The following is a 21,849-nucleotide window of genomic DNA, read 5'->3' on the forward strand; positions in this document are numbered from 1 at the left end:
TTTTTGGGTCAAAAGGTTTATTTCATCTTGAATACTGAACTTCAAGCCATTAAGGTATTTAGCTATCTTCTCCCTTTCATTCTCTACATGCCCAAACCTCAAACTAAGTTTGTGAAACTCCTTAGTGTAGGCAACCACATCCATGTCTTTTTTCTTCAAGTTTTGCATTTTCTTGAATACTTGGACCTCATAATCAACAGACAAGAATTATCTCTTCAATTTGTTTACCATTCTATCCCATGAATTGATCATGGATTTTTTTTGTTTCACCCTTTCACCTTGGGTGTAGTTCCACCATGTCAAGGCAGATCCTTTCAATTTTATTTTGGCAAACTTCACTTTCTTGTCCTTTGGCACTTCCTTGTACTCAAAGTAGTCATTGAGAACATCAACCAACTATATCACCTCCTCAACATCCATCTTTCCTTCATACATTGGAGGATCCATCTTTACATCAAAAGTCTCTCCTCTTGCTGAATTTATAGCATTCAAAAGCCTTCTCTCTTTAGGGGCCATCTCCTCTTCTTGAGGTTTCAGAGGAGGGTTTCCCTCTTCACCCTTTTCCTCTTCTTCCATGTCACTCTTCATCACTCCCCCTATTCTTTGTCTCTCTAGAATTTAATTATTCTACCTCTTCTCTTAGGGCTTTCAATTCCCTAGCCATTGCAGATCCACCTTTTGGAGCCATGTTGCTCACTCAAAATCACCTACTCTTTTTCACACACCAGTACTTTCCCTTACCAAACCAAAATGTGGCTCTGATACCACTATGATGCAGAGGCAAATGGATGATCTCAAATCACCAATGAGGCCTTACAAAGTCACAACACCTTTGGACATACAAACCTCTCAAACCTCATCATACCCAGGTTCTTAGATTGCAGAGCATTAACATTTGGACTCCAAGAAGTCAATGACATGGAAATGTTCAAGACACCAACACAACCCCAAAAACAACTTGTTTCAACCATGACATTGCTTGGTAACCAATTTCAAGGTGACTTCTTCCTCATGGTGCACCTAGGTCTAGTAGCCTTTCATGTAAACATTGTACTAAAAAAAAGACTCAACCATAAATGGACACCCAATGGAAATAAATATGGGTTAATTTCAATAAGGATGACAACTCAAGAGAGTTTCACAAAGATTACTTATGAGTATTTAGGACTGTCCTATGTTTGTCATAGTTTTAGGATTGTAATTAGACCTTCTTCCCAAAGGAAATACCCCAAAGACTCATACAAACACCTACCCAAGGGTAAAAACACTTGTATCCTACCTCCAAAGTAACATTTCAACCAATATTGGGCACCCAATGGTTCAATTTTCCACCCAACAATGTTATTTGCAGCCTTAAACTACCGTCCTAGGCCTATCACTAGAGATGCCAGGCCTAGGGCATCAAATATCTTCCTCCAAACCCATTTTCTTGCGCTGCAAACTTAGAAATCTTAAATAACATACAAAAAATAAGCATTCTACTAGGTTTCATATTCTACCCCGATGGAATGTGGAGAAATCATCTTTTTATTGACCAAACCTTAGATAAGGAGGGTTTTCAAACCACTTTAAGAAAATATTCAATATCTCCCTTAATTATTAATGTTTTTGCACCAAATCAAGCCCAAAATGTAGGAAACTCTCCCCTCTATAAAATCATGTGAACCTCATGTCCTTACAATGCCCTACAAATCCATATTGATCATGGGAATAGAGAAAAAATAGTTAAAAAGCAAGAAATTAGAGTTTTTGTTATTGATCTCACTCAAAAGTTCACCAACAACTTGGCCTCGACCCACAAGAGGCCTTATAAAGAATGAGGAGGGTCTTCCCAACTATACCCAACCAAATTTCAAAGTGGGTGACTGTTGGGAACCCATTTACATCAAAAAGTGTAAATGTTGTAAAGTTGCACTTTTACAACATTTTTGACAACTTATAACCATTACATCAGTATGACTCCAAACATGACCCTAATCACTATTCAACATAAAAATAGATTATATTAGACCAAAAATAACATCTAAAACCATTTTGGACATCCTTGGAATGGTTTGACCAAGGTTGACCCAATCAAGACCTTTTAGGACTACAAGACCCAAATTGAGTCAAAGACCTTACAATTGAAATGAACTGATTACAAATGATTGAAAATGACATAAAATGGTCCATAGAACCTTATTAAAACTAAAAACTTCACAAGGCAAAACTGAGGCTTATGGTGCTCTTGGTGCTCCTACACTAGTCACAGATGAGTTCACGAGATGGTGGCTAGTTATCATTTTGTTACCCATCTTTCTAGTCATCTACTTCGAAGGTGACCTTGGAGTACACATGTTAGATGGAGAGATGGACGTACACATGTTAGATGGAGAGATGGACTAACAAGGTGCCCAACAAGAAGATAGTGGAGTGGAGGATGCTGACATGGAGAGACACCCTCATCGAAGGAGAGCACCATCCCTAGTGACAATGCTAGTTATCTCAGTTTTCTCACCATCAACATCTTATGCTCCCATTACTATGGTGGGGTCGCTACATGCTCCTCCAGCCAGAGTTATGCCATAGGAGACAATAGAGGCATCTAGTAGTAGAGCCACATTAGAAAATATCGAGTAGCAGATGGGTGATCTAGGTATACTTGTGATTTTGATCATGATATAGATGTTTCATTTGATATATATGCATATATATATTATGATGATGATGCAGATGTTAATATAGATTTCTTCCTATATATCCAGTGCATGTAGTAGGGTATCTTGGCTTCATCGACTAGGGATTGTGAGAGATCATTCCAAATGTACAGACTTGAGGCCCAATCCTCAATGCCTACTGGCCTCGATAGTCAAGCATGAGACATGCTCAATTGTTTGAGCCATTAACATAACTTTAGATAACTTATGAGGAGGCTCAAGTGGACCTAGTGCAAAGGGAGGCTCAACTGGGCCTTGTGATGATCTAGAGGGATTAGGTGGTTGTAGATCTTTAGATTGTCCATTTGGAGAGAGAGTAGGTAGTGATACAAGAAGAGAGTGTCAAGAAAGAACATTACACCCTACAAAGACAGGTTGATGACCTCTAAACGAAAGTCAAGGCTGCACAAAGCATCATCATCAATAACCTTGACCACCCCAAGTGTGTCAATTGATGGATGATCTAGCAATGATGATGTGATGTGAGGACACTCTAAGGTATGAGCTGGAAACACAAATAGAGTGCATAACATCCCAAGAAGAGACCATAGCAGAGCTGAGGAGAGTTGAGGGGACTCCAAACATAAAGTGCATCAACTTATTGGTCCCAATCTACTTCAACCAAACAACCACCTCGACCTGTTCTAGATCTCCCAATGCTTGCAAGCTTCAAGATCCATGCACCAATTGGATCACGATCCATTGTATAGAAATTTTTGATATAGAGACATTTTGATAGAGACACATTATTATAGATTCAATGATGTATAACATTCTTTTCTATGTATATAGTCCATACATGCATATATTGACATATGTTTTTGCAGTGATGTGACACATGTACATTGAGACTCATGTAGGGATATAAATATATATGGATGATACTTTGATTCAACCATCACTTGTGTTCTTGATCTATGTTCTTCATTTCATGTGTGTTATGAATGTTTTATGATGTATGATTGGATTAGACACTATCATGATTTAATTACACATATATTATACACATACTTAATTAAATGCAATGATGATATAATATGATGTGATGATATATGTGAATGTAAAGTAAAACATGTTTAATCTAATGTATTTTATAAACATGTTATCTATAATCTGGTGAAAATTAGGGTTTCCACCACTAAGGTAATAAAACGCTAATTTTTCTTAGGGACCAATTACATTAGGAAAAGATAGGAATTTTGATAGATCTAAAACTAATAGATCTAGATTCTTATATGATACCAATGGTTTTAGATGTTCCTCTTCTTTCCATTGAGTTGAATTGGTTTGAATTTGTTGAAGATGTTGAAATTAGGGTAAATGTGTGTAAATTGAAGCAATTATGCATAAACAGTGAGCTACAATCGTCAAACACAACCACAAACCTAAATCTAAGCAATATGTGAGTGTTTGGACCTGTTCCCAAAAGGTCGACCTGAATTGTTAGGACCAGAATGCCCATTACTTTGGTCCTTTGAATTTTTTGCCATCCTAAAGGGAACCTGCTTGTCTCTATGAATAATGTCAATCCCAAAAATTATAGCTCTATACCTGTTTACGGCACATTGAAAGAAAGGGGAAATTGTTGGGAATAGGGGTTTGCCTAAGACAAAACCCGATTTAGGAATTAACTTTGAATGAAATAATGCAAATATTAAATAAATAATGGAAAGATATACCTCATATATGCAATTATTGATGATGATGCTTTGCTTCTTGAATGTAATCACATATGTTATATGAAATGGCATGAACATGACAAAACCCTAATCACACATACATGCTTGCATATGAATTGTGTAATTTTTCTCCACAATGATTGAATTAAGAATATGTAGCTTTGAAGATCTCTGAAAATGCTTGATGATGAATGCTTCACAGATGCAAGAATGCTTGAGGATGGATACCTAGAATGGATAGATGAAATTAAGTTGATAAAATATCTTTATATAGGGGTATCTAGGTCATTTACCGATTAGGCCAACCTCCAATGGTTATCTGTAGCCATGAAATTGAATTCTAGTTAGAGATTTAGGACCCCAACCCAATTTCAAAATTGGGCCCAACTAAGAGGGACCAGGGTATGGGCACCTTGGTCCTTCTCATAAAGGGACCACAATTGAGCCCTGGGAGAAGGACACCTCTCTAGGAAGTTCATTAGTGGGTGTACATGGCATCATAACTAAAGATTGGGAAGAAAACACACCTAGATAGGAGATGAGGATAAGACACACTAAAGTAGGTGCACAAACATGAGGTGTAAATTGGCCTGGTGACAATTTATGATGCTACATTTAGCCCCCACTTTAACGGGAGTATGAGCCTATGCAAATACTCACGATAAAGTAGATGAAAGATGAAAGAGAGGAGCAATAAGGAGCACAATCACAAGGAGTATAAGACATCACTAATTTTGAGGAACCAAGCCCCTAATCTTAGGATCTTAAATCACTCAAATGCATGTAATGACACACAAGACGAACAAAAGGGCAAATAAAGACAAACAAAGACAAAAGGCAAGAGACGCACAACACAAAAAAAACAAAAAAAAACAAGACCTCAAGTCAACTAGCCAAAGAGACCTCGATATCAAAATGTCTCAACCACTAATATCATTCTTGAAAATACCATCTCAAGAACACAAGTGATCACATAAAAAGAAGAAGAGCACACATCATCTATGACCTACAAACAACAAAGCTATGAGCACATGAGAAGAAAGAGGGAAAGTATGGATACACATTCTAGATGTGTTTTTTCTAGTTGATCCATGAGAACATGGATACACATTGTAGATGTGTTTTTCTAGGTGATCCATGATGGGGAGGAGAGTAGGAATAGTCTAGTTGTGTTTTGCTAGTTCCACTCACCCTTATGCGTGTGTGCAAGTGATGTTTGGTTTTAGGTGTTAAGCATCTTGTATAAGAGTTTTTTTCTCTAGTTTCGAGCATGAAACAACCTTTGTAAGACATAAAATGAAAATGCAAAGGTGTCTAGTTTCGAGAACATCTTTTATAAGAGTTTGTTTTCTCTAGTTTCGAGAATGTGTAACCTCATTTAAGACAAATATTTTCTTGGTTTTGAGTACATCTCATGTAGGAGTTTGTTTTCTCTAGTTTCAAGAATGTGCACCTCATATAATACATATATAAATGTTGTTTTTGGTTTCAGGCATGAAGCATCTCATGTAAGAGTTTGTTTTCTCTAGTTTTGAGAATGAACACCTAGTTTAAGACATGCAAAAATATGGTACAATATAGTACAAAGAGGGCGATATGTATGCCCCCCCTTTAAGATGTCAATATAGCCATATGTTGACGTCTTAAGGAAGCTAGAAACAAGGATTCCCAACTTGAAAACCAAGGAGATATCCTTTAGGCAACAATGTTCATAAATCCAATTTAAAGAGGTAATTCTCTTACAAGCAAGGATAAGATAGTTGAAAAAGAGATATCTTGCAACAAGTGTAAAGAGGATCCTTGGAGGAGAAGAGATCTTTTCTCAAAAGACATCTACCTCCAAGAGGAGTTCTTGAAAAAACATAACACCTTCTACTAAAAAGAAGGGAAGGAGAACAAGAGTGCACACCTTATTGCTATTTCTAGGTGAAAGAGATTCTTAATGAAGGATGACACACTTTTGACCTAATGTGAGGGGTAAGTTTATAACAAATATACATTACTAAGTGTAAAATAGGTTTTAGTAAAAAATACACACCTCTTGCATAAGAGAGAATGCTTGAGAAAACAACTTCACACAAGGAATGACATCAAATCAGAAGCAAACACCACTCAATATTGTAAAAGTGGATCCTTAGAAAGGATAAGAAAGATCAATGCCCCCCTAGAGTAGGGACAATGTTAAGAATTAAACAACCTCTAAGGAGATTTTAGACATAAGAAAATGCACAATATACTTACATGAAGGAATATTCAATACAAGAAAAGACATTAATATATGTAAAATGCCACTCTAAAGAAGAGGTAATCTTCAAAAGAAGGCAGAAAGAGATTTAGATGAAGGATCACATAATCCCCTAAGGAAAGATTAATCATAAGATACATACCATCTCGATCAAGAAAGGACATCAAAGCATGAAAAATGCAACCCCTAAAGGGAATAGTTAAATTTTAGATAGAGAGAAGAAATAGGACAAGGTTCTTGGCCCCCAAGCATAAAGGCAAGACTAAATTATGTTGATGCCCCAAGATGCATGATATTAAAAAAGAATCATCGCTTATGACAAAGAGCCCCCAATGATGTTAACTACTAGTGTCACAGGGTTGGGAGGAACATGAAGGGTGAACATGTTTTATAGAGATGAAATAAGACGAGGGGTTACCCCATCATCATAAAATACTCAAATGATATGAGCTATAAAAAGTTGTTGAATTATGTTTTGCAAATTATTACACTCATTAGTATAATGAACATGTATTTGATGATATTTGCAAAAAGAAGGATTGTCTAGATGTTTATTACAATTATTTCTTCAAATTTCCAAAGGTAAAGTAATTAGATTGGCTTTAAGGAGGTCATGAAGAATATAATCTTGTTGTGATGAAAAGTTAGGAATAGATGTAGTAATTAGTGGGAGAAGAGATTTTTAATATTTTGAAGGATCAAGGGGATAAATAGATGAAGAAGGAATATCCTTTATGAAGAAATTTCCCTTTTTATCATCCTTATTCATGTTTTACTTATTATCTAAGGCCTCATTTTTACTTAATGTTATGTGGGGAGACAAATCATGAATGAATGCATAACATTATCTTCTCTACAAATGTTTTGATGGTTAAGATAGGCTCTAGGAGAATCACGAGAATCTAAAGGGACTGATAAGTCAACATTTTGGTCTTGCCTCTCTTGTGCTAAAGTATCTTTATTAGAAGATGATTGTGTTATGTTTCTCTTCAATGCTTTCTATCCATTAGAAAGACCATTGACTCTTTCTTCATGAATAATAGGAATTTTAGGAGGGGTACAAAAACTCATTAATGCTTCGACTTTAGGAGTAACACCATGTATGGAGTGTAAGTTAATATTAAGGAAGGTGTTTATGATATCATCCTCTTCTTCTAGGATTTCCTTATGAGAGGAGAAATATTTAGGAGAAATATCAACATCATTCATCAAAACATTACCTTGAGGAGAGAGAGTTTTAGAAGAAGTGTGAATAATATCATATTGCACTAACATGTCTTTATGAAAAGGAGAATCCTTAGAGGAGAGAAAATCACAATTGTGAATGAAGAAAAAAATGAGCTATCATCATATGCACAAAACAAAACATTATGGATACCTTGAAATAAATTTGAAGTTGATTTAGAAAAGCAAGATAACAACTCCATTTGTAACCAAAGTAATTTTCACCCAATGTATGTACTGAAATTATGTAAAATTAGATCTGAAAACATAATTGAATAAATGAGGGAAATTTAAATGCACAAATTGAAGATTGTGATTAATAATGTAAATTTTTGTAAAGTGATTGATTAACCAATTAATTAAGCAATACAATTTGTGAATTTGAAATATAAATGCCTCTAAATCATGGTATAACATATCATAAAGACCAGATCTGAAAATAGATTTAAAAAATTATGCAACCCACAAGTAAATTTAGAATTATAAATTAGGGTTTTTGTAAATTAAACCACTAAATTTATGTAATTAAAGTGAAAATTAGATCTATGAGCGCAAATTTGTTTTTGAAATTGCATAAGTAATCAAATCTGAAATAATTAATCCAAATTAGACAACCCACAAGTTCAATTTTAGAATGAAAAATTAGGATTTTTGTGAATTTAACCTTTAAATTTATGTAATTCAATTGGAAACAAAACTTGCAAATGTAAATTTGAATTTGTAAATGCATGAACAAACAAATCTGAGAACATAAATAAGAAATTAAGGTGGAAGATGTCAGGTTCACCAAAATGTAATGGGTGAAAAATTAGTGTTTCACCCAATAATGTAGTAAAACCACCTTTTTTACTTAAGGACCAATTACATTGGGAAAAGATAGGAATTTGATAGATCTAAACCTAATAGATCTAGATTTTGATATGATTCTAGGAGTTTTAAATGTGCTTCTTCTTTCCCTTGAGTTAGATTGATTTGAATTTGTTGAAGATGCTGAAATTAGGGTAAATTTGTGTAAATTGAAGCAATTATGCATAAACAATGAGCTATAGTCGTCAAACAAAGCCACGAACTTGGATATGAGCAATATGTGAGTGTTCAAACCTATTCCTAGAAGGTCAACCTAAACTGTCAGGACCACAATGCTCATCGCTTTGGTCCTCTGAACTTTTTGCCCTCCAAAAGGGAACTTGTTCATCTTTGTGAATAATGATGACCTTGAAAATTACAACTCTGCATTTGTTTCTTGCAAACAGAAAGAAGTAGGGGTTTTCTTAAGTCAAAACTTAGTTTAGAAATTAACCTTGAATGAAATAATGCAAATACTAAAATAAATAATGGAAAGATATACCCCGAATTTGCAATTGTTGATGATGATGCTTTTCTTCTTGAATGTAATCACATATTTTAAATAAAATGGCATGAACATGACAAAACCCTAATCACACACACATGATTACATATAAATGATGTAATTTTGCTCCACAATGATTGAATGAATAATATGCAGCCTTGAAGATCTCTGAAAATGCTTCATGGTGAAAGCTTCATAGGTGCGAGAATGCTTGAGGATGGATGCTTAGAATAGATAGATGAAATTAGGTTGATCAAATGTCTTTATATAGGGGTATCTAGGTCATTTACCAATCAGGCCAACCTCCAATAGTTATCTAGAGCCACATAATTGAATTCTTGCTAGAGAGAAAGGACCCCTACCTAATTTCAAAATTAGGCCCAACTAAGAGGGACCAAGGTGTGGGCGTCCTGGTCCCTCTTAGAAAGGGACCACAATTGAGCCCTAAGGAGAAGGGCACCCCTCTAGGAAGTTCATCAATGGGTGTACATGGCATCAGAACTAGATATTGGGCACAAAATAGACCTAGATAGGAGATGAGGATAAGACATGCTAAAGTAGGGGCACAAACATGAGGTGTAAATTTGTCCGGTGACAATTTACAATGCTACACTAACTATTATTAAAAAATTAGTAATTAAAATAAATATCGTGAATAAAAATGAAATACACACATACATCTAATTTCGAACTAAGGTTAACCATACACATGTATACACCATAACACAATGAAAGGAACTGTGTTGATGAAGAAATGGCATAACATAATGAACTTAGTACCTTAAAAAGACAAATATTATACACATAACACATAGGATGATTATACGAATAATATTGATGCAAGTGCATGGTATTCACAGGTTCTTTCAATGGTGTACCATCCATCTTAGATAGACCGTAAGCACCAAAACCATAGATAGAGGTGACTATGTAAGGACCTAACTCATGAGATAAAATAATAGCTCTTTTATTCTTATAAATGATAAGTTTTTGCTATGTTTTAAGTTGCATATTGGGATAGTATTTGAGTCATGTGATGTATTAAAGTTTGACTATGTGCATTATGAATGATAACTAAACCCATTAAATCCTGTATTGTTTTGACCTATTATTCATGTTGCCATGCAGATTATTATAGGTAATATCATGTGTGGATGTATAAGTGTTATGATTAATTAAAATAGATATATATGTATGCTTGTATGTTCTAACTTTTAAATGCAAGAATAAATAAGTTGTTGCAGAAGTAGTTATTTCAAGCCAGATGGAGAATCACGTCATGAAAGCAATTAGAGACATTTAAGGGCGGTTAAACATTCAAAACAATAGAGAAGATGGTGTGCATAAGAATCAGCAAAGGAATAATGAGGTGATACCAGATTCATTTATGTTTGTCTCCAGCAAACATCAATCTAGTAAACACCGCCATGCTATATTATTGGCTGCGGTTTAGTTGAGTTCCACATTTTCTGTGGATTAACTTCTTCTCTTAGCAGTCATAAATGTTTTCTGCCTCATTTCATGGGCATGATCTAGATAGTAGGAAGTTTGGTATAGTTTTATCATAAATAAAGACCTGCACCTCTTCTCAGAGGTTAGACAACATTTTCCAGAACTTGAAGCATTTCTCTCATTTCATGTGTTGTATCGACTTTTGGAAATAATGAATAAAATCTATGTTATTCTGAGTATATAAAATCATCTTTGAAGTCTGGATACACTCATCCAATGAGGCCCACTTGGTGAGTATTCCTCTGTATTTGTTAGATTAAGTTTTCTCTTTGTTGCAGTAGATGTTTTAGTGACTGACTGTTCCTGTAGCCACTGGAACCAGATCTTATGATTGTTCCTACAGCTAAAGCAGACAGAGTAATTCCTGTTTGTTAGCTCTAAACTTAGTTAAAAATTATTTAGTTAGAATCTTCTATTAATGTTAAGATTTCCTATAGCCATTCGATTGTTATGTTTTCGCTTGTTTATTTCAAATAGACTTAGTTTCTGCAGTAGTGCAGAATGACTATCACAAGAACTTAGTGCATATACAATGCATACCCATTTCAAGTAATACATCCCTGGGTTGACAAGTAAATGAACTTCAGTCATGGAGATAATAGCTAATCAGAATGAATGACCAATCTTTGGGTTGAGACTTTAGCTCTAGCTATTGTTCCTATTGGCGAGGCAAACATTTTTGGCGCCGTTGCCGGTTATGGTGTCAAACTAAGAGCCTGTTACAGTTATGAATTTTTGAGTTTTTGGTATAGTTGTTTTTGATAAATCAGTTTGTTTTAAGTAATTCTCATGAATTTGCATGCATAGACAAAGAAGAGATGCTCAAGGTAGATTCCTTCCTAACCATCCTAATCATACAAGACTCAATCCATATGAAGCACCAGATGTAAACCCTTTTGCAACACTTTACCAAGCCCCAGATAATTTGAACCCGCTTAAATTTGAACTTTCTGAGAACAACCTTCATTTCCTCTTTGGACCTCCTGAAGAGGAACCTTGTCCAGTAACTCCTCAAAGACCAATGCAAGGAAATCCACCCCCTGGTGGGAATAACCCACCTCCACCTGTAAACCTAATATTTGAGTTCCCCATTTTTGATTTGCATGATAATGCTAATCTCAAGAACATTCCAGCTTCTTCTCTTCCTAAATTTTATGGAGTAGTGATAGAGGATCCCAACACTTTCTTGTTTGAATTTGATGTTCTCTGTAGGAGTTATGATTATACTAGAGATGTCCATAGACTGAAAATATTTCCTGCCACTTTAAAAGAATCAACTTTGAGATGGTTTATGAGTCTAGGGAGTAGTACAATCACTACATGGGATGAGATGAAATAGTTGTTTCTTGTGAAATATAAAGATTATTGTAGAGGGACTGATTGCCATGGGGATGATATTTTTAGAATGACACAAAAGGAAGCTGAGAGTCTAGAAGATTATCTGGAGAGATTTCTATTCAGTGTCAAGAAGTCCAAGCATAGTACTCTAAATGAAGATTCTCTTAAGTTAATATTTTTAAGGGGAATCAGTGACGAATGCATGAATGCTTTGGATCTTATGGGAGGCGGTGATATAACACAAGCAACATGGAATGCCATTGGTCAAATCTGTCAGAAGTATTCCAGATCTTCTTCTAAGAAGAGTAGACATTTCAAGTTAGGAATTTCTTCATCAACATCTAGTAATGAAGTTTCTCGAATGGATTTGAGTCACCTTTTGAAGGATTTTAAGGAGGATATCATAAACAATATGGCTACTTAGTTAGACACACTTAAAGCTAAGAAGAAGCATGAGGAATCTAGTACAATCCTTGCAGAATTTTGTCCACATTGCAGATAGAAGAAAAGAGATTGTAGATGTAAGATGGTTGCAAATCTTGAAGTTCCTATTTTCAAGACAATACAAGGAGATGATGAACATGTTTTCTATGTTTCTCAAAGAAGGCCAAATTTTCCAAGACAAGGTTTGCCTCCCGATCCACTTTCTTTTTCTAGTTATAGTGGAAATTCCTATGCACAAAATAATCAATGGCAACCTCCATATGCTCAAAATTTTGGAAATGATCAAAATTGGTATAATCCTCAAGGCAAGGGAAAAAATTTGCCAATCAAACTCCATAGTGGCAACAACCACAAGGAAATTGGTCTCAGCCTCAGGGACCATGGTAATTATTCTAAGGGAATTGGAAACCTACCCCTCAATGGAGAGGAGGTCAACAATGGATGAATTAATATTTTGGTTATCAACAACCTCAACAACAGCCTCAACAGCCTACTATAATGCCTCCTCCTATTGCTAATACCATTCCACCTAAACCCACATAGCTGCCCACTCAACCCATGCCAAATCCTAATATCAAGCCTCAGCAACAACAACAACAAGTGTATTCAACTGATCCTAATCAATACCCAACTTATTCTCTTTCTATAAGTGATATTCACCTTAGATCTGAGACAACTTTGTCTAACCCGTCCCCTCTAGTTATAATTGAAATACAAAAGGAAAAGGAAATATCTAGCCCAACAACCCAAATATCTTAGAATCAACAAATATCCCCATTTTCTCAAAGGTTGCAAGCTGAAGAATTCCTCAGCAAGAGGATATAAATTTTGATATCATTGATAAGTTGAAACACATATGTGTTAAAATTGCATTATTTCAGGCTATTAAGGATCTCCCTATCTATGGTAAAACAATTAAAGAGGCATGTTTAAAGAAACCTGGTAGGAAGAAAAAGGATCCACAAACAGTACATGTAATGGGTCAACTTGCTGATAATATGTTAGGAAAAGTTTCAATTCCTAAATATTCTGACCTTGGTAGTCCTATTGTGAAAATACTCATCAATGTCACTCAGATAAAGAATGCCTTAATAGATTTGGGAGAAGCCATCAATGTAATGACAAGAGATATTATGCAAAAACTTAACATAACCAGTCTCAGGCATCCTCCTACAGTCCTGCAGCTTGCTGACAGTTCCACAATTCACCCAGATGGTATGATTGAAGATGTTGTCATTGTTGGCAAAATGGTCAGCGCTCCCCTCAGGATTCATGAGAGTGGACTAACTACCTCCCATGTGATCCATATCTCTACAGTTTGTATCGGATGTTGATAGATTAGTCTTTTGATGCAATGACAAACTGGGCCAACAAATGGTATTAGAGCGTTGGGTCACGGGTTCGAATCCCCTCGGGTAACGCTGAGGGGGAGATTGTTGGCAAAATTATCAACGCTCCCCTCGGGATTCATGACAAGGGACTAACCACCTCCTGTGTGATCCATATCTCTACAGTTTGTATCAGATGTTGACATATCGGTCTTTTGACGCAATGGCAAACTAGGCCAATAGTCGTTACTTCAGACTCCTGGGAATATCTGGCAGATTTTATGATCTTGTCTCCTAAAGCTACATTGGGGGGATATCCGTTTATCTTAGGGAGACATTGGCTTGCTACAACCAATGTATATATTGGATGTCAGTCAGGTGTAGTACCCCTGCCCTAATCAACCTCTAACCTTGGTTTAATCTTGATTAGTTTATCTTGATATAATGTTACAGTTAGATGCTTGATTTAACGCATAGCTGTGGATGTGATTTTCGCACTAGTTATATGCAAGTTATTCAGTGTTCCGATTTTGTGATATTAGTATCGGACTAACGCTTTCATTAAATTTTATATATATATGCATGTATGACTCTTGGTTGCAGGGATTTTAGGTACAATGCCGCTTGAGTGCGAGGTTCGTCTTCACCTGGATGTGCAGGTTTGAGTGTACCTCTTTTACCCTTAGAGTTGGATTAGGTGGTCGTAAGACCTTAGTCGACCTTCGTCGTGCTCAAGTGAGCATCGCCAGTCGTCATCGGTAATCCCCTTCTTGTTTGGATTTACGAGTCGTCTGTTTGGTTGGCCTTCTCGGTTTGCATGCCTGGTGTGTTTGAATAAATTGATTAATTAGTCCTTAATAATTATCTTGTTTAGATATGTATTTGTGCATTAGAGATTAATGGACTAGATTAATCAGGATTCCGTTATGCGATTTTCGTTGATATGAATTGCTTATTTTAATTGGGAGTGAGTTAGATTAAATGACTGCTTTGGAATATTAAATGCATTTTAGATATGCTATTGAAAAGAAAGCTTTGTATTTTATCGCCATAGACTTAACTGTATTCGGTTGGCTTTTGAAATTAGAAAGACTAAATTTCAGTTAAATGAGAAAATTGATTTTTGAATTGAAAAAGCAAGTTAATTTGTTGCTATAGTTAGAAAAGTATTAATTTGAGAATTATTTGTAAATAAAAATTTTAAAATTCCAAAAATAGAAATTTTGGGTCAACTCTTCCATATAACCCAAAATTTGGGGAAAATTGGAGGATGGACAAATTTGGAGAAATTTTGGTTGGGAAGAAATTTTGGAGGTTTTGGGAAGGAATGATGCTGGATCTGGCAGGTGGGCTCTCCTTCAGCCATTCCAGGATTGCGTATTAAGGTAGGATTCTAAACTGCCTTTCTTGTTGCCAAATCCAATCTTTGATTGCTTTCAGTTTTAAAATTGGATTTGTGAGTTTAAATCCATGTTTTAGCTGTGTTCTTCAAGAAAATGCATGGCTGTATCATTATGTTAAAATGGATTATCTTGCCATGTCTGGTTTTCTCTTTGATTAATAAAAATAAATTTGTTTGAGGTGTGTTATCCCTCATTGTTGTTGGGCGTTTGAAACCCCTTCGTATTTAGGGAAGAATGGAACCACCAAAGAAATGGCTATCAAAACACAGTCCGTTTAAAACGAACTTATTATTTTTTCGAACTGTGCGTGTTTTAATCAAAATTTGTTATTATGACCGAGCTGGGCGCGTTTTTTTATTGTTTCGGACTGTGATTTGGGGATTGGAGGCGGGGAGCGGAGCTCCACCCACTCCTCCTCCCCTCTTCCCCACTCGCCCCTTCTCCTCTCCCCATTCCCGTGCTCCTCCCCCGCTCGCTTATGTGGGTTGCTATGCCCGTGGCACACTGCGGTGGCCGCAGGGCACCGCGGACCTGCGGGCACCGCAGAGGCGCCGCCCATAAGGGTATCCCCTGCGGTTTGATGTTGGACGGTGTTAGGGTTAGGGCACGGCCCGCCCTCGCCTCCATTTTCTTTAATGCGTTTTTTGTTGTTGTTTTAAATCAGTCTATAAAATGGTTTTTTTTAAATGTATTTTTTTTTATCATTCAAAAAAAAAAGAAAATGCATATGATATGTAATATCATTTTAACGTATGGTATTTTAATGTTGAGTTTTAATGAGTTCTTAATCTTGATTAGGTAGCATAAGAATGATAAATGATAATTTGATATTGATTAATCCTATAATGGAGTTCGTAAGTTAATCATTTGAGAAATTGAAAAGTAGTGAAATATTTATCGTTGGGCATTAGAAATTTAAACGATATGCTTTGGAAATGATTATCTCCATTTAGATTCTCTTTCTATATTTATTTATATTCCGTGATCTGTATTATGCATCTGGGATTGAAAATTATGAATCTGTAGAGATTGATTTCGAACCAGTATGTTAATGATGTTTGTTGGAGATTAAATATAGTATTTTAGTTGATTAATGGTTGTCTGAATTTTATTAATTTGAATTGGTTTTAAAACTCATTATGGCTTAATTTGCCTGTTCGATGCTTTGAACCTTAGGAGTTAGAAAACCAAGAACAACCTATCCCTAGATGAGGTAGATGCTGTAAGCTGATTTAGATCTTGTAGAAAACTCGATCGACTTGTAATGATTAAATCAATTTGAGGAAATATTGTCTTTTCTGATTATTGCCTGTGCGAGTTTAATTTCTGTATTCGCCTTTAATTATGAAATGGCAAGAGTGCTTTGTTTGATAGGACCCTGTCGTATGGTTTGGCTTGGGGTACCTGTTTCAGTCCTCGATTCCGAGTCGACTGTGGTATTGTGATGTTGTCTTAGTTGGTCATATCCTCTTTGTGTGAGTCGAATGATGATTTGTGGTTGACCATTGTTGGTCGGGTCTCTAGTTAGAGTACCGCTAGTAAGTGATTACTTTTGAGTCGTGTTTGACCTGATGATTGTGTCTCTCTTTTTGAACTCCGTTCATCTGACCATGTCTATTCCTTGGGTTTGAGTTCGTCTGAGTATAGTTTAGTGTCGTATGGGAAAGTGGCTTTTGATTGGGGGCCGCGCCCAAAGTGGCTGCTGGGTAACCCGTCGAAAGTGAGTCTAATAAGTGATAACCTAAGTAGATTAGAATGTAATCTCTAAGTAAGATAATGTGCCTCACACATGGGACGAGTGCTATCCTAGACTCGACATGCTATGAGAAGGCCTGAAATGGAAAACCACCATCCTTGTCTTCACGAGAGGATGTGTGGGTCCACATGAGGCTTGGATGGGCCGGAAGTTCGGATTAGATTGCCAGGGTAACCCAGTGTATGGGGCCGGGACCTATGAAGACTTGCCATGGTAACCATACCAGGTTGTGTGATGACACTTGTCCCTACGTTCGCTAGTGTGTTGTCGTTTTGTCCTGTTAGGAGTACCTTTGTGAGTCGTCCTTTTGTCTCTGCCCTTGTGAGTGTCAGTTTCATGTTAGACCTTGGGTGGTGATGGCTCAGTTTTATGGATGCTCTCTTGGACCTTCGTATTAGCTTTGATTATGTTCAGCTGGATCCTGTTCTTTTCAGGGATCGTTTATGTATTTATGGACCGATGCGGTCGTTTGTATATTGTTTAAGTATTGCCTTGATGGCTGGATTGTAAGGTGTAACCTCTTGTATTCTTAACTTTATTATTTATCAGAGGGGTCTTGCAGTTGAGCAGACCCAGAGATGTAGCCCTTTAGGGGTGAACTCCGAGATCATTATGGTGTTATGTGATGTATTCTCTGATGTTTCCTTTATTCAGCTTTATCATGTATGATTAACTTATGTTAGAATGGTTAAGTGGATAATTGGAGTTAACTATAAATGCTTATATTCAGTTCTTTCTTGAATGCCATGTTGATCGAATGTGTAAGTGGTTTAGATGAGATTTATCGTAAATGCTAGTATGCTATCGTCTTTTGAAATGCAATAAGTTGGAATACGAAAGAATGTAACTTAGAGTAATGAATTATACTCAGTTGTTGTTAAGGAATTTAAATATGCTTGGAAAGATCTCTTATGTTATGATGAAATCCTAGTGTATTAGAATATTAGATGTATGGGTTGTAATTTTAAATGAAAAGCTTGAATGAAGATTATGAATGGATCTTAATGATGAATCTTCGCTTGTGATTTATATTTCCCTCTTTTGAAAGGAATTATCCTGATTATGAATTATCTCGTTATTAAGATATTCAACTTTTGGAATAATTGTGTGAGTTAAGTGAATTGTGAAATTTAAGTAATCTCGTTGGGAAACTCTTTAGGTGTTAGTTGAAGTCTTCCGCTATGTAATCTGAATCTTTGTTATCTTGTTGTATCTTATGTGTTGTAACTTTAAAATAAAATAAAAATTGCACTCTATTCTTGTGTTTTGGCTTAATCCCTTCGGGGTTTCCTGGCGGGGCATTACATCAGGGGAGATGACTATTTTTGATGGAAATACTACTAAAACTTTGGCTCTGTATTCACCTGCTCAACCCCAACTTGATCAAGAACAAGTTGTTTGGCCTAACATGGGGGAAGAATTAGAGGAGGAAGTCAACTTTGTCAATCATCTTATGATGATTAACAGAGAATCATTCATACGACTCGAGGATGACGATTCGATCCTCACTAAAATTCTAGCAAATCAGTATAATCTAGAGCAACAGTCGTAGGAGTTAACATCAAATATTATAGCATTAGATTTTCCTATAGCCATTGACATATTGCATACCCTGTTGCCATAGGAAGTCTGTACTTCTCATCTTTCTGAGGCATCTTAGGTTGATCTTACTATCAAAGTGGAAGTTGATCCAAATAAATATTTGAATATCAACAATCAACTCATAGAGACTCAAAGGTTAACATTGTTTGAATTGCTCAAATGTCATCAACACGCTTTTGCATGGGATTACAAATATATGCAAGGAATTGATACTACAATTTATACCCACTGTATTTATATCAAAGAGGACTGTAGACCACTTAGACAACCACAAAGAAGAATTAATCTTGCATTAAGGGAGATAGTTAAAGAGGAACTACAAAAATTGTTAAATGTTGGATTTACCTATCCTATATCAGATAGTCAGTGGGTGTCACCTTTAGTCATAGTTCCAAAGAAAGGAGGTAAATAGCGGGTATGTGTAGATTACAGAGCTTTGAACTCAGCAACTAGGAAGGATCATTTTCCATTACCATTTGTGGATCAGGTATTAGATTCCTTGGTAGGGAAGTGGTACTTTTCATTCTTGGATGGATTCAGTGGCTACAACTAGATTCAAATTGCTCTCGAGGATCAGGAAAAGACTACATTTACTTGCCCTTGGGGAACATATGCTTATTTTGTTCTTCCTTTTGGGTTGTGTAATGCTTCAGCTACTTTTCAAAGAGCAGTAATTAGCATATTTTCAGATGTTTCCCAGGACAACATGGAGATCTATATGGATTATTTTACCACTTATGGTTCAGAATTTGAAGAGGCATTGAAGAATTTGAAGGAAGTTTTGTAGAGGTGTGAAGACTACAATTTATCATTGAATAGTGAAAAGTGCTTTATGATGATGCAGGAAGGCATAGTTCTTGGTCATCATATTTCTATAACTGGAATACAGGTTGACCCAGCCAAAATTGAAGTCATTCAAAACCTCCCTGTTCCCACAAAGCAAAAGGATGTCCAAAGTTTCCTTGGTCATGCTGGATATTACAATAGGTTTATTAAGGATTTTAGTAAAATTGTAGGACCTTTATATTGTCTTTTGACTAAGGATATATAGTTTGATTGGAACTTCGCATTTTGTGAAGATTTCTTGAAGCTCAAACATGCCTTGACTCAAGTACTAGTGCGCAAGGGTCTGAACTAGTCATTGCCTTTTCATATTCATACAGATGCATCAGACTATGCAATAGGAGCAGTTTTGGGGCAAAAGTTGGACAACTTGGAGAATGCAATTTATTTCATCAGCAAAAACATGCAGTGGCTTGAGCTTAATTATACTATCACTGAAAAGGAGATGTTGGTAGTAATATCTGCACTTAACAAATTTAGGCATTATATCACAAGATATCAGATATATGTGCACACTGATCATACAATAATTAGATATTTCATGAACAAACCTTCAATTACATGAAGATTGGCTCAATGGTTACTATTGATGTAGGAATTTGATATTACAGGTGTTGATAAACCAGGTAAAGCTAATGTAGTTGTAGACTATCTTTCTAGGCTTCAATTGCAGGATGATCCCGTAGCCATAGATTGATGCTTTCCTAGATGAACATTTGTTTTCTGATAAAATCTCACACTCCCAAGTATGCTAATATTGAAAATTATTTAGTTGCTAATAAGATGCCTTCTCATTTTTCTCCTAAAGAAAGAAGGCTGCTAGTTGAGAAAAGCTTTAATTTCTCATAGATTGTTGATTGTTTATTTTATACTGGACCTAACCAAGTCTTAAGAAGGTGTGTCAAAATGGATGAAACATATGATATCCTTCATGCATATCATGATGAGCCATGTGGAGGACATTTTGCTGCTAAAAGAACAACACTTAAAATCCTTAGCATAGGATATTATCGGCCAAATTTGTATAAAGATGCAACACAATATACTAGAAAATGTGATAGATGCCAGTGAATGGGTAGGCCTACCAGATCTGATGAAATGCCATTGTATCCCCAAATATTGGCTACACCATTTGACAAATGGGGATTGGATTTTGTTGGACAAATTGATCCTCCTTCCAATTGGAAATCTTATATTTTGGTGTGCACTGATTATGTTACAAAATGGTTGGAAGCAAGAGCCATGACACATGCAAGAGATAATAAGGTAGCTGAATTTCTCTACAAGGAAATATTTACCAAATATGGAGTACCAAGAGAGATTGTTTCAGATCAAGGACCACAATTTACTTCCACATTAATTGCAACATTGGTTAATGAATATAATATCAGACACAGGAAGTCTACTCCATACCATCCTCAAGCAAATGGTCAGGTAGAGGTTACAAACAGGGATTTAGAAGCTATTCTTACCAAGAAAGTATCTCTTCATAAGAAAGATTGGTCAAATAGAATTCCTGAAGTCATTTGGGCATACAGAACAACATGGAAGATGACAACTAGTTTTACACCTTTTGAAATGGTGTATGGAAAAACAATAATGCTGCCCATTGAGTTTGATCATAAAACTCTTAGGACAACTCTGCAATTGAATATGACTCTCTCAGAAGCACAAAAAGACCGCATCGTGCAATTGAATGCTCTAGATGAGCTAAGAAAGATGGTTGTCCAGCATACACAAATTATTCAACATCAACGAGCTAAATGCCATGATAAGTATATCAAGGAGAGAAAATTTAAATCTAGAGATTGGGCATTGTTATATGATTCTAGATATGAGGATACTATGGGGAAGCTACAAACACGCTGGTTGGCCCCATATGAAATAGATTAAGTTTTTCAAAATGGAATAGTTTGGTTGACAACAATAGACCCAGTCAGATTCAAACTTTTGTTCAATGGTCATCAACTACACCTTTATCATAGGCCTGCAACAAAAGAACGGTTCCTGCAGCATATGAAGAGGCCATTCTTTACACAGTTCCTGTAGCATCTGAAGAGGACATTCTTGACACAATTCCTGCAACTTCTGCAGGGGGGCTTCTTGGTCTTTAGTATTAAAATTCCTCATGCATGCCTTCATAATAACTATTTCCATACTTTATGGAAATACCATTCTCTGCTAATAATTTTCTCATTCACCTCATCCCATTTCATTTATATTTTTGTCACATCATTCACTTCACGTCATCTCATCTCATATTGTGAATAGCTAATAGTTTAATTGCAACATTAATTAGTACGACTGTAGGTATGTGTATTATTTATTTTTCTTTTAATTATGCATTTATTCTTTCATTATGATTATTACCTGATGTGATTCGCATAATCCACATACCCTTCCCTCTGTCCCTTTTCACATGTGTGGA

This window comes from Cryptomeria japonica, chromosome 9 (genome assembly GCF_030272615.1).
Source record: "Cryptomeria japonica chromosome 9, Sugi_1.0, whole genome shotgun sequence".
Classification (NCBI taxonomy): domain Eukaryota; kingdom Viridiplantae; phylum Streptophyta; class Pinopsida; order Cupressales; family Cupressaceae; genus Cryptomeria; species Cryptomeria japonica.